An 11,744-nucleotide genomic window follows, 5' to 3' on the forward strand; every position below is an offset into this window, starting at 1 on the left:
GTACAGATCTGGAAAAATCAAAACTGTCAACTTTGCAATAAAGAAACAGGGAAAAATATAAATTGGCATTCTAGTCTAACAGTGAAAGCTGAGGGAGGGGATATGGTTTGCTGGGCCACTGGCAGAGGAGTGTAATGAGGGAACAAGACAGAATGAAGGATTTCAACATATGGGATAAGGACTCAGCAAAGGAAAGAGAAGAAAATACTTCTATGTACAAAGAGTCACAAAAAAGATTCAGAAGTGAGAAATAGGCATCACACAATGATGTCACAGGAAACTGGAGATAAAACAGGAATACAAGGTTCTGGTGGTTGGGGAATCTCTCCTACAAACACAGTATGAACTCATGAGTTATGAAATCCCAGCCATATCATGGGAACTTGACCCCATCTCCAGACACTGAATACAGAATAGAGGGATCATACGACTTTTGAGATTCTTTATTCCGCCATACTGATAAGGACTAGGAAGAGTTCATGAGGCCCTCAGTCTGGAACTGTCTGGATACACATGGCAGAACACTTCAGCTCTTCTTAGCATCCAGCAATAGGCCACCAAGGACTAACAGGAGAATGCCAGACAGGCTCAACTGGATGACATTCTCTGTCATGGAATCTGAGGCTGAAGACTCTGTTGGGGGAAAAGAAGTAATGTTTAATATTGAATCAGTAACACATGTGCTTACCCCCAAGAAATAGTAGGATTTTATATAAAGCATCCACCATCCAAATGAGGACATGAATTGATCATGTGTCTAACCCAGTCCCTCCCTCCTGAACTGAAAGTCTATATTCAACTCAGAACGTATTAGATGCTATAGGTGTTTCCCTGGACAAGGGTTACTGAGTTAGACACAAATGAAGAGTAAAATTCAGACATCTGTTCCATAAATCATGAATCTTACATGGGTGGTGTCCACACAGCAGATAACTTAATGCTAATTTTCCTGGAAAACTAACATGACATGTTGGTTTCCTGCCTGCTCTGTCCTCAATGTAGTGATGGGTGATTGTGGAGAACAGATAGAAGAAATGAGAGAAATGGAGTCATCCCTGTTGGGACTGTCTGGATCAACTGCTATCAGCTCAGCTGCTCCAGGTCACAGATACTGGGGAGTCAATGGTGAGCCTCAGGGAGACTCAGAAATGGACACAGTGCTGCACAGGTGTTCTCTTCTTTTCCTATTCAATGTACTTTCCATACAGCCAATGTTTCAGATATAGGGTAGTATTATGACCCACCAGTTCTTAGCCTTCCAAGGGCCTCCCATCTACTTACAAGAAGATAAGACTTTATATTATCTGCCAAGGGACTCACACTGTCTGCCCTTTTGCCATTTAGAGTCCAGAATAGCAAAACATAAAAGAGTACAGGTGTAAAGAGCATTAATAACATGTTTTGGGGTGACCAATAAGAAAGAAACCCAACAAAGACATGAAATGGGTTTACTGAAATGAATGGCAAGACCATTTTCCATTGGACCTCAGGGAAGTAATTTAAAACTTGGAGACTAAGCAATCACATCTCGGTGATAGAAAGAGGGAAGCTGGGAGCAGCAGCATCTCACAGAGGATAAGAGCAGAGTAGTGCATCTGAAAGAAAGAGAGGTCATTACAAGGGCAGATCTGCAGAACTGTGGTTTTTGGAAAAGGCTGTGAAAGTGCCTGATATGTGTTTGAAGGCTTGTGTGAGACAATGCTGCAATATGGCAGCTTTGAACAGCCTCCTTTGCTCCAGTGACAAGGTTGGGCAGAGTTGGGTCACAGTTTATGATGAAAGATATCTTGAAGATGGACCTGATGTCGGGACATAGAGGGAAGTCAGTAAATTTTTTATCCTTTGCTAATGCATAAATCCTAAAAAGTATTTACTGATTAGTAGTGGGTATATGGGATCAAAATGAATTGAGATTGACACAAAGATACTTGATTGGATCAAAAGGGAAGGTAGAGGAACCCATATCCTAGTACTGGAAAGTAGTTTGGAGGCAGGACATTGGAGGGTAAGATTGTGTTTATCAGAAGCACTATTTTGATAATTTAAACATGAAAACCTTTGCTGAAATTCACCCAGTATAGAAACCATTGATGTAAAATGGATTTTTACTTTACATAGAGATGAAAAGATGGGAGTCAGCCAATTACACTACAGAAACACATGTCAGTTTTTAAGGAAGATAAATGCAGAAGTCAGGAATTTTCAAACATTACTAGGAAGTATATCTTCCTTAAATAATATATATATATATTGAATATAAGATTACAACATATGCTATATAAGATATATGTGTCAAGTATAAAACATGGTAATATGCGCATTAGCATTTCACAGAACAAGGTAGTATACACACTCAAGTATATAAGTACGGTGGTAGGTGTGTATTTGGTAGTTGGGAATAGATTTCTGAAATTATCATACATATCCAATAATCTATGGCAAACACATGCTTGATCTGTGCTGTTGAGGACTTTTTGATAGTCAAATGACTGTACTCAACATTTTTAGTCAATTACAGTGTGTAATCTTCCTGTCTTTACCATCATCCATTCCTTCCTCTGACCCCCTGAGACAAACAACCACCCATATTTTCCATTCCCTGTATAGTTTTGTTTGTCATTGTAAAAGACTATGTTCATACTTAAATATGTGACCATAACAGAATACTTATCCTAAAGCACAAATCCACACCCTAAAAAGCAAGCAAGTTACTGCTGCATATCTGGCTCTTATGTTCCCATAGAAAAATCTGATGGATCACATAGTCTGTCATAGTCACTGTTGGCCATTTTCTATCCAACTCTGCCCCCTGGACTCATTTAATCAGGGTCATTTACACAGGGCAACACCACCAACTTCCTATGACACAAACAGATGCAGGATGACAAACAGATCCTGAGTGAAGACCCTGTTGCCATGATCTCTCCTTTCCTTTTTGTCACCCACACCTGCTGGTAGTCACATCATGAAGGATATGGTGAGGACTATAAAAGGATCTATTGTCCTTTGCTCAGAACTCTCAGGACATCCGCATTCATGCAGCAACTTTGTGCAAGGTGAAACTCAACACAGTCCTGAGATCCACTTCACACATTAACAAACACTCTCATGACATGGAACATGTCCAGAATGACTTAACATGATTGGACCCATATTATATATGGTCAGTTGATATCAGCAAACCAAGAAGTACCTCTCATACCTCTACTGAGAGCTTCTAAGTTATACCTGGAGGTCATGGGAAAAGGGATGATGTGACCATTCAGAGATGTTACTCACCTATGACTGAAAGCTGAGGGGGTCACTGAGCAGTGATCAGAGGCGGCGGTCAAGTCTAGAAGAGCCATAGCATCTGTAGGTTCCCCCATGGGCTGGGCTCACAGTGGATATGAGGAATGTGTAATGGTCCTGATGGGAACAGTCCTGGGGGTAAGAAGATCCTCTGTCTCTGCACAGAATGAAGAATTCATAGGAATAGGTGTGTGACAGATGAGAGTCACATTTCCTCCTGAGACCACCTGAGGACCTAGATGAGCAGTCAAGGAAGGTTTGCTCTTGTGAACACCTGGAATTAAATAGATCCTGCTATTAAAATTGCTGTTGAAGTAACCCACCATTCTCATGGTCTTCCCTAATAAAAGGAAGAACCTAGAGAGAAGAAATTCATTCCTTGCTAACTTACATAGACCACAAGGACAAAAGCACACTTGCATTATTTTCCATGATCCAGGACCAGAGAGTGGCTATGCATTGGGAAGGCTGGGATCTGTCCCCAAAAGGTGCATCCTTTGGGGGTTGCAGCCACCACACTGAAATGAGGTAGGACAACAGTCAGCACAGAGGAAGGGTGGGACTCAGACACAAAGAAGCAGAGATATAAAGCAGGGCTTCTGGTGGGCACATCTGATCCAGTGAGGCAGGCAGCAGAGACCAAGGTTGGAGGACAGTGTCCCTCAGGTGCCCCTCACTGGTCACCACCAGCTACAGTGGGCCACTGCATCCTGACCAGGCTTCATGCTTCCAATAGTCACAATGGTAGATCCCAGCATTGACCTGAATCACAGTTAGGAGGGAGAAATTGGCCAGTGCTTGGGCCACCTTTAGGGTTTGTTCAAACTACTGTTCCTTAGGTTTTGCACACTATATCCTCATTTGTGTCATCCCTGAAGGGACCCTGCAGAAGATGGTCACAGAACTGTTCTCAAGAATCATAGCTCCTGGTGCTGCCCAGATAGAGGGCTGAAATGAGAACCCTGGGGAGAAACAGGACAAGAACTCAATCATCTAATATCAGGAGGTCCTCTATCCCAATGGGTCTTGGAATGGGTCATCCTGTGGCAATAGGTTAAAGCTTGGATCTGAGCTGTGACCCCTGGGTATGAATCTAGGCCACTCCCAACCATGACCTCAAGGAAGCAGAAGGACCTGCATCCTTGTCATTTACTAGTCCTGGTATATCATTAATATGTGACACCACCCAGCCTTCCATGTGAGATCCTCTTTTGGATTGCAGAAGCCACATTCTAAAGTCTCCAGTGGACATACTGTCCCATTTCCTGGGCTGTTGCATAGTATCTCTTAAGCACCAAATGCTGTGATGTCTCTGGGCTCAGTACTCAGATCTGTTTCTCTTTCCTTCAAAGACACACTCTTGGGTCATCCTCAAAAACTCTTCATTGTTCATCTATCACCTATTGTCTATATATTACCTATTTATAATCTATGTATCTATCTACCTATTTATGTATGTGTTTACCTTTCTGCCATTTCTAACTATAACCTGCACATCTGTCAGTTTGTGTCTATCACACATATTTACCAAGTCGTCTATATCTTTACACACACACACACATCACCTCACCTGAACTCCAGACTAGTTCATACAACTATGAAGCAGTCACTATGAAGTTTCAGCTAGTTATGTCCAAATTTAGCTCCCGGCATATTCAAAAACACTTAATCAGACTCCAAAATGGTGGATTGCAGAAACACATCACATTCCTGCATTACCACAGACCAGAAATAAAACCTCATGCATGTGGCTATGAGGAAAGCTGAGGAAGTTAGTGAGCCAGCAGAGGGCATCAGTAAAAGATAGACAGCTAGTGGCTAAAGAAAATTTAAAATATTGAACTTCGGATTTATAACAGAAACAAAGAAATCTTTGCTTGGGTGGAACCCAGAGTAGTCCTACAGAATCAGGACCTGATATCCTCCATCCCTACACTCACTGCCCAGTGTATTTGTGGTAAAAGCCAACCACAGACACCATCCTTCGAGTAAAACCTAGTCTAGAGGGCTGAGCGATGGCTAGCAAACTTCACTCTGGTTTGGTGGAAGCCACCTGGCACCTGTGTCACCCACTCAGGGCTAAGGTCAGGCACAGGAAAAAAGCAAGTCCAGTGGAGACTTCCCTAACCACCTACATCTGGTGAATATACATGGAACCATTGCTACCCACAAGACACTTTTCAAGGTTGAGCAGAACCTATCAAACCTTACTCCAGTCAGGCAGAAGCCAATTGTCCCCTGAGTCCCCCACCCACAGCAAAGGGTGAGAGCAAGAGAAAGCATGAATATCAGAGTCTGCCCTCACAGGATATAACAATAAGCCTCCCAGCCCAAAGTATATACATATGGCTAAAAAGTACTGCAAGTCACTTTTGCTAAGCAGAAGCTGCCAAGTCTTAGTTCAGTTGAGTGGAAGTCAACTTGAACCTGAGGTCCCTGCCAAGGGCAAAATACAAACATGGGGGTGAATAAACCTGGCTGAGTCTGCCCTAATCAGCTACATCCCTAGATCCACAGTCCAAAGTATATATGTGACAAGAGCTATGCACTCACAACTCTGCAAATGAAGCATAACCTTGGATGGCTAAGCAGACAAAAGCAAACCTCACTGTGGATGAGTCAGAACTGCCATTGTGTCCCCCATACAGGGCAAGGGATGGACCATGAGATGGAGGGTACTTGATAGAGTGCTCCTGACCCACTAGCTGTTCACATAGGCCACTCTGCCACTGCCACCATGCTGCTACTTGACAGGACTGCCCCAAATCTACTCCATCTGACCCAGTGCCTTAACCTTCCACAGAAACCCCATACACACTGAACTCAGAGTGATTCAAGCAATAGACTGCTTGCCTCACAAATGTGAGGCCCTGATTTCAAACCCCAGTACTATCAAATAAAAAATTCAATAACTCAAATTTAAAAATCACTTAAAATTCTCACCCAAAGATTGAACCAAGTTGAAGAAAAGGTACAGGAATTAGAACATTCAAATAAAGAAAAATAATCAGAAGGTATGAACAAAACATACAAAAACAGAACATGCAAGACTTCTGGGTCACAATTAAAAGGCTAAACCTGCAAATCATTGGCATAGGAAAAGAGAAAGGGGTGCAAGCCAAAGGCACAGAAAGCATATTCAAAGAAAAGCATATTCAATTAAATAATAGAAAAATTCCCAAATCTTCAAAAAGATATGGTCGAGCAGGTATAGGAAACTTTTTAGACAAAAAACAAATAAGAACAGCAAAGAACTTCTCCAAGACATATTGTATTCAAAACATTAACTATACATACCAAGAAAGAATATTGAAAGCTGAAAGAGAGAAGTGTCAAATCATATATGTAAGCAAAAACATCAGAATAACAGCCTATTCTCAACAGAAACTCCAAAAGCAAGGAGGGCATGGAGCAAAATATTTCAAGTACTGAAAGGAAATAATTGACCATCTAGATTAGTGCATCCATGAATTGAAGGAAAAGTTGAACACCTCCCATAATAGGCAGCAGGGAAAAGAGAATGAATAATGTTGAAACAAAATGTATCTGTGTATGAAGACAGTATTATGTAATGCTCTGAACTATTGAGTAATAGGAGAGTGGGGCAATAGAAAGAGAAAAAGTAAGAAAGGAGTCAATCTGATTAAAGCATGGTGCACCAAATTTTTAAACCATGAGGAACAAAAAATAAAAGGAATTCATGACCACTAAGCCAACATAGAGAAAGAATGACGGATGAATAATATCAAAGTACATTATAGATGTGTGCGAAAATAGCATAATGAAACCACTAAAAACAGTAAACCAAAAAAAAGGGAAGGAGATGAGGAAGAGGGCTTAAAACAAGATTTCATCTCACCCTAGTTAGAATGGCCATAACTGAGGGTAATAACAACAACAAATGTTGGCGAGGATGTGATGAAACAGGAACATTTACACACTGTTAGTGGGAATGCAAATTAGTACAACCATTATGGAAAGCAGTATGTAGATTCCTCAAAACACTAAAGATAGAACTGCCATGTGATCCAGTGATACCGCTCCTGGCATCTACCCAAAGGACGGTAAAACAGGATAAAGTAGAGAAACGTGTACACTGATGTTAATTGCAACACTATTCACAAAACCAAGCTCTGAAAACAACCCAGGTGCCCTACAACTGATGGTTGGATTGTGAAATTGTGGTACATATAAACAATGGAGTTTTACTCAGCCACAAGGAATACATGGGGTTTGAAGGTAAATGGATGCAATTAGAGGACATTATGTTAAATGAAGTTAACCGGGATAAGAAACACAAAAAAGCACATGTTTTCTCTCAAACATGGAAGATAAATCCAAAGATAAACATATACACAAAAACAAGTATCATTTACAAACTCAGTTGTAGAATACATTTGTAACAATGGAACTACTCTATGAAACTCGGGGATGGAGGGATAGGAAAAGAGAATGATAAAGCATCAGTAATATCATAAAACATAAGACGTGAAGGTAGAGGACATAAGTATGTGTACTGAAAGCTGTTGACAAACAGGGGGGTGTGAGGTAAAGAAGTAAGCGAGAGTATTCAAAGGGATTGAACAGACTAAATAAAGCACACCTGACACCCCTTTGAATGTCAACTCAAATATTAATAATGAAAACCAAGATGGTAAAATAGATACAGTGTAGGAGGGAATAACTAATGGGAGGGGAGAGGGTGAAGGAAAGAGATTAAGGTGATAGTATATTGTTGATGGACTTCACGTACCTATATGAAACAGAACTAAAAAAACCTCTTGCAATTGCCTTAAGTGGGGGCAATGTAAATAATGTGCAATATAAAACTGATCAGAATTGTCACTGTGAGCCCCCCCATATAATGCATATATCCTAATAAACAAAACTATAATAAAAAAGAGTAGAGAAAGGATCAATTTGATCAAAGTACATTATATGCATTTATGAAAATATTGCTATGAAACACCTTCATACAAAGTTTATGCAATAAAAAAAAACACCTAAACACAGTGCACTGTCATCCTGGCCAGCACTTTCTCATCTATATATACATACAAAACATCTATTCATTGCCGATCTATCTACCCATCTATTTATCTGTCATCTATCATCTATCTATCTTCAAGTCACCTAAGTATCTACATCTGCTATCTATGTATCTGTCTACATGTGTGTGCATATATATGAATATATCTATATATGTGCGTATTTATATTCAATTCATCTATGTGCACACACACACACACTAACCCTCTCAATTAACACCAGACTAGTTCATCCAACCATGAAATGGTCACCTCCAATGTGAAGTTTCCACTATTCATGTCCAAAATACAGTTGGACCTAACCCACTTTTATCTTCTCTGCCAATGTAGGAATTACTATCCTTCCTTGGCACCGTACTAACTCATTTGTCTCCTTCTCCTTCATCCAGTATGGGGATAAATCTTATGGATCGAACTTCTTATCACCTCTGCTGTCTCTACTGCCCTGGTCAGTAGATATTGTGTCTTATTGGATCATTGTTCTGTCTTACTTTGTCTCCTTCTTCCACAAATCCTCAACCTCTTCCCCACTCTCATTCTCACACTGAAGTCTAGGGTCTTATTTACATAACTGAATCACCTCCATCATCTGCACACAACTCTGAGTGGCTCTGCTCACAGAACATGTGAGAACTATGCCTGGTCGACAAGGCTCTGTGTGGCCTGACTGTGAGTCTCCGACCCTAAGCCCCACCCATTGCCATTACTGCAAACACAATGGCCACAACCAAGACCAAGTCAGGGTAATCAATCTCTCCTCCGTGCAAGCTGGTATGTCCACAGGTAAATCCAGCCACTCCCTCAGAACAGTTCACTAAAGCACACAAAAGGAACACTTCCTGCTGCCACAATCATAACAACTGCCACTGTCCCCAACAGACAAACTGTGCCATTTCTACCATTGTATTTCTTCTTAGTATTCAACATATCCTCACACAGAACTTATTGAAATGATCCATTTTTATGTCATTTTTCCTTCCATTGCAGGCAAGGATGTTTGGAGGAATTCAAAGCCTTGTTCTGACATCTCAGAGATAAAAGAAAAAGAAACAGCCCAGGTAAAAGCACATGGAAATAGACACAAGTCACACCCAAAACTAATGTCCATATCCTCAGGGGGACATGGCCTGTGCAAGTGTCCCCCATCCTCTGTGGCTGCATTTCAGTGTCCAACTCAACTATGTTTTCTGTCATCATTGTTAAAGTACTGGGAGACTCCCCACCCCAAAAGAGGTGAACCAACCCTGGGGACCTAAAGTAAAGTGAAGAATGTAGATGGCAGAGTAGTGCAGTTTCCATCTTGGGATCAGCACAAGATGTCTCAAGCTCTTCCCACACTCGACCCAGCCAAACTCAGACCTGCAAGGCTAAAAATGGAGAACACACTCACCCTCATGTGCCCAGATTCTCTGCTCCAGCAAAAAACACTGAAATAAAGAAAGACCTGGTAAGTGGTGTCTGCCGTACAGCACACTGATCCCAAACCCTTAGACAGGAATATGAGACTGAGTCCAGGTGGAGAAACAGGCAGGATGCTCCCTGTATAGCCAGTTGGCTAGAGCCTCACAGAGGAAGAGTCCCATGTGAGCAGCCCTGATGATGAACCTCAGTGTCTGTATTTTTTTACCTCTCCAACCCCAAATAACATCCAACACAGCACTCACCAAGTCCAAATAACAGAGTGACCTCAGGGGCCATGACAGTGCCCTGGATCAGATCTCCACATACAGGACAGTCAGCTGGTCACTCAATCTTCACAGGGGGACACACCCATGAGATGGAACATCTAGGGGCTCAGAGCCCTTGATACAGAAATCAGCTGCTAAACAGGAAGGGGATCAGTTCCTTGCAAGGCCAGTGTGTGGCCCACACCCTCCAACACATCTCTGTGCCTGGGCATTATCTATTCTGTGGGTTTCCTTTTCTGATCTTGCAGCTGTATAGAGGTGGGAGGTGTTCAATTCTGTCTGCTAAGACCTGCATATCTGCAGTAGGGCAGCTGAGGAGGCTTAGAGAGAATAAGGTGAAATGCTGGAATCCACTGAAACAGTGAGAGTATTCTGGGTGAGGCTAGTGGCAAAAATCAAGCCTGAAAACAGGGGGAGGGGAGTTCAGAACTACTGATGGTGCCTAGGAACCAACCTGGTGTATTATGTAGATGCTGGACCAAAAAAATTCCCTTGACCCACTACACAGTCTAGTGTCTAAAGCTCACAACACTCTAGTGTATACTTAAAATTGTGTAAGAGAGCTCTTCATCTCTCTTACAAACAAGACAAAAGCAATAAGAATAATAAAGGGGACAGGACTGGGGAAAGATAACAGTTTAACAGCTTTCTCCTTGAGACTCTATGAATGAGAAGAGTCAGGATAACAAAGAACAAAATATATTCTAAAGAGAGGAATCATGAAAGAGGTGACAAGGGAACTGAAAACATAGAAAAACATAAAGTCTATGCAGGTAAACATAGGAAAATGGTCCATAGCTCCAACCGTGGATTCTGGGGATTAGGGAAGTCAAAACCACAACTGCTAGCAAACAACAGAGTGGCAGACCTAGCCACACCATAAGCCCATAGTTTCTGCAATACTTAAATCCAGTGGGGGGATTTGGTCTGACAGTGACTGCTCCTATGTGGCAGGCTAACATTAGAGAGAAGAAAGTCATTTTGTTACTCCACATATCTTGGAGACATATAGTCAGGTGCAACCTTGAGAGAGGGCTTATTGTTTGAGACTGAACTATTCTGAAAGCCTGGAAATTGAAGCTGAGGGAACCTGGAGACACCATGCCATAGTGTCTGGATTGGAGATGAACATGAGATGTAGCCATGGATATTGGGATGGTCTGACACATACCCACTGAGAAGTTTTGCAGTGGAAAGTCTGGAGAATGAAGGGCACCATGGTCAGTATCCCCACGCTCTGTGGCAAGGAGAAAGCCTCATTACCTTAAGATCACTGAAAACAGAGATCTGAGCCCATACCTGCCAGATAGCATGGCCTCCTACATTGCCTACCTGCTGCTGTGGTTTCCTGAAAAACAGGACAGAGAGCTGGAGCCCAGATCCATGGATGACTTAATCTTCCCAGCTTCACTCCATCCATGGAGTGGTTGACGGTGGGCAGGGCCTGAAAGCCTGACCAACAGCAGACACAATGCTGAGTTCCCTTGATTCTCCCTCTCCAGTGCAGAACTTCTTGTTCTGTTTGCTCCCCCAGTCTCTGATGAATTTGAGGAACATGCCTAGGCTTGGTCACTTGCTGTCCCTGGCAACACAAACTGAGGGGCCTGTGCAGTGAGTGGGAACCTGCCCAGCTCAAAGGCTGTAAAGTTCACTGGGGCCAGAAATAAAGGAAACCCTGTGGAGTGGATACAAAACACCTGGTCCTTGGCCAAAACTA

General features: G+C 42.1%; 1 long non-coding RNA gene across 1 annotated transcript; it reads right to left on the reverse strand.

Annotated features, from left to right (window-relative positions):
* Positions 1 to 464: 464 nt before the first annotated feature.
* LOC141418136 (uncharacterized) lies at positions 465 to 10,141 on the reverse strand. Its single transcript, XR_012442796.1, has 4 exons — positions 10,004 to 10,141; positions 9,730 to 9,766; positions 3,280 to 3,565; positions 465 to 633 (listed from the first exon to the last, which is right to left on the reverse strand). It is a non-coding gene; the product is annotated as an uncharacterized lncRNA (long non-coding RNA).
* Positions 10,142 to 11,744: the final 1,603 nt, after the last annotated feature.

Source organism: Castor canadensis, chromosome 16 (assembly GCF_047511655.1).
Source record: "Castor canadensis chromosome 16, mCasCan1.hap1v2, whole genome shotgun sequence".
Lineage (NCBI taxonomy): Eukaryota > Metazoa > Chordata > Mammalia > Rodentia > Castoridae > Castor > Castor canadensis.